This window comes from Triticum aestivum, chromosome 3B, assembly GCF_018294505.1.
Source record: "Triticum aestivum cultivar Chinese Spring chromosome 3B, IWGSC CS RefSeq v2.1, whole genome shotgun sequence".
In the NCBI taxonomy this organism is placed as follows: Eukaryota; Viridiplantae; Streptophyta; class Magnoliopsida; order Poales; family Poaceae; genus Triticum; species Triticum aestivum.
In genome coordinates, this window is record NC_057801.1 from 28378584 (window position 1) to 28381168 (window position 2585).

The following is a 2585-nucleotide window of genomic DNA, read 5'->3' on the forward strand; positions in this document are numbered from 1 at the left end:
CGACACGACGCACGCGAGGGAACCGGTGGTCGACGGGATGCAGCGGACGCGAGGGAACCAACGGTCGACAGGATCCACGCGCGAGGGGCAGGGGATCCAGTCGACACAAGCCGCGCGAGGGATCCAGCACTCGAGGGGATCAACCCTAGGCGCGGGATGCGGGTGATCCGCCTCGTGTAAGAGGCGAACCTGTCGCCCCTCATGGTGTACTTCATGGCCAACAACGCTTGCTTGCCTGACCACTTATAGGCACACCAGGACAAGCCCCTCGAGGAGACAGCAGTACCAGGTCTTGCCTTGATCTGATTTCGTTGGCCTGTAGTCAACTTTCTAGCCCAACGATAGATTATTTTTTTCCATTACATTGTTGGTGTTCATATTGTTAACTTCTGCCTCGGTTCGTTGTTGAATTCAGAAATATGGCTTTGGTTCGGATGTTCTTCTGATTGTATGTCTTTCATGCAGGAATAGCAGAGGCCAGCCACTATTTCCTTCGATTGCAGCATCCCTGTACGAGGTTCAGCCATGGCTCCGGGATATATTAGCATCTTTCATGGAGATTCATTGTGCCCCTTCCTTTCATGTATGCATCGAGTACATCTATGCCCTTCTCTCCATATTTTATTGTTTCTGGCCCAATATATTACAACTTAATACTAAACGAGTAACTGTGTTGGTCTGGTACACAGACTCTATTCCAGCAACAAAACCAGTGGAAAAACTTGCAGGGCTGCAAAGCTTGCACACGTATTTTGGTTGGATTCATGGCTGGCCTTTTTACAGTGGATTCAGGGCAGGTAAGTGCATATGGAAGGAAAAAAATGGTACCAAATGTATGCGTTCAAATCATATATCTCTTTTCAATGTTTAATAATCTGCTTCATGATTATTTTTCCAAGAGACATGACTGAACTCAAGCGTTCATTATCTCTGCTGACATGAAGTGACACCTTTTAAGAACACGGTACATATGGAAATGAAGCAAATAGCAGAAATTCTTTGTTGACAAAAGTCCGTATTAATGGCAGCCATCCTTTTGAATAACACTGTTTGCATGTATTAAGCTAAAAAGAAAAGATATACATTATATGTCTTGTTTGTTGGGTTACCCGTTAACATGATGTATCAGGGGTTACTTTTCACAATCATTGTTGTTGCTTTCTTCAATTGTACAGTTTGGGTGTATGTTGTCACTTTTTTGCTATATTTTACAGCTTTGAGAAATCATCATCCCATAATTTGATGCTTCAACTCCAATTCCGATGCCTCGATTAAAATTAAAACATTTTCATTTAGTTTATTAAGTTTCATCCTAAACAATCCCAAATATTATTAATGAAAGTTAATTGCAAGAGTTACATCCTATGCCGTGCTTATTTCTTTACTGCTCATTCTGCATCAACATGCCATGAAGAAATCGTCTGATTGTCCCAATCCCGAAGAAATAAACTCGAGTGCAAGGTTTTGGAAAGATGTTACATAGCCGTCTCCAGATTCAGAACTGCTCATTCTCCATCAAGCAGTGTTACTTCAATTTGTATGTCATTTTTACCCCAATTTCATTCTCTTGAACTATGGCATCCCCGCACCGATTTGCCGCCGCCTCGTGCAAAAAGGAACATTCTGTCTGACCCCTCTACATTTCTACCTTGAAAATGTGATCGGACATTATGAAAAATTATTATTATTCATGATGTAAAGTCCTATCATTTTATTGATAAACTTGATGGGCGCGGCAACGCGCGCCAACAACGATCTAGCACCGATAACGAGTGAGCTTCCTCGTAGTGTTGGGGGCTTTGGGTTTAAGAGTTTAGTTAGGGGAAAGGGGGCTCTCGGCTAAAGTGAATGTAACAATTATTTGTACACTATTGGGATACAACCAGCAAGTGGGCATGCTAAATTTATTTATGGATAGCCAAGTGCATATAGATCAAACCATGGGTGCGCTTGGAGTAGAACTTATTGTTTGAGAACATAACTTCTGCTGCTAATTGTTTATGTTAATCCAATGTGTACAAACATATGGCCACCTTGTTTGTTAGACAATATTGATCTGTGCAATTTATATTACTCATGGTAACTTGAAAGGGATGTGATACTTCGTCACGTGTTGTGTGGAAGGTTTTAACCGCACGAGGCCACTCGAGCTTTCAGGCTTTGAGGATTTTTACCATCGTCACATATGGCCACCAGGCTTTGAGGCTTTTTAGGGCATCTTCAATAGTCATATGATCAGCGTTGGTAATTTAGCCACGTAGGCTATTTTGATGACATGGCATGTAATAATAGTAAAGACTTTTAGACTTGAGCCCGCACCTAAAAACTAGCCCAGATATTGGCAAAAAATGCTCTAGACTTGTCATTTTCGAACTTTTTCCATTTTTGCTTCTTTTTTCGGGCCACGCCTCATATCAGGCTAGAGTTTGGCCCTTTTTTCTCGCCCGTTTACCTAGTTTGAGGTCAACTTCTAGGCACTTTTCCCACGCTGATTTCCCTTTTTCATTCGGACGCGTCTAGCGAGCGGCAGGGCGCTCGTTAGTGCTTCGTAGCGGCTGTCATTTTTATCAAGTTTATGTCCCCAT

At 42.4% G+C, this 2585-nt stretch overlaps 1 long non-coding RNA gene across 1 annotated transcript; it reads left to right on the forward strand.

The window, feature by feature from the left end:
• Window positions 1–63: 63 nt before the first annotated feature.
• LOC123064507 (uncharacterized) lies at window positions 64–1167 on the forward strand. Its single transcript, XR_006430719.1, has 3 exons — window positions 64–289; window positions 466–583; window positions 690–1167. It is a non-coding gene; the product is annotated as an uncharacterized lncRNA (long non-coding RNA).
• The last annotated feature ends 1418 nt before the right edge of the window (window positions 1168–2585 follow it).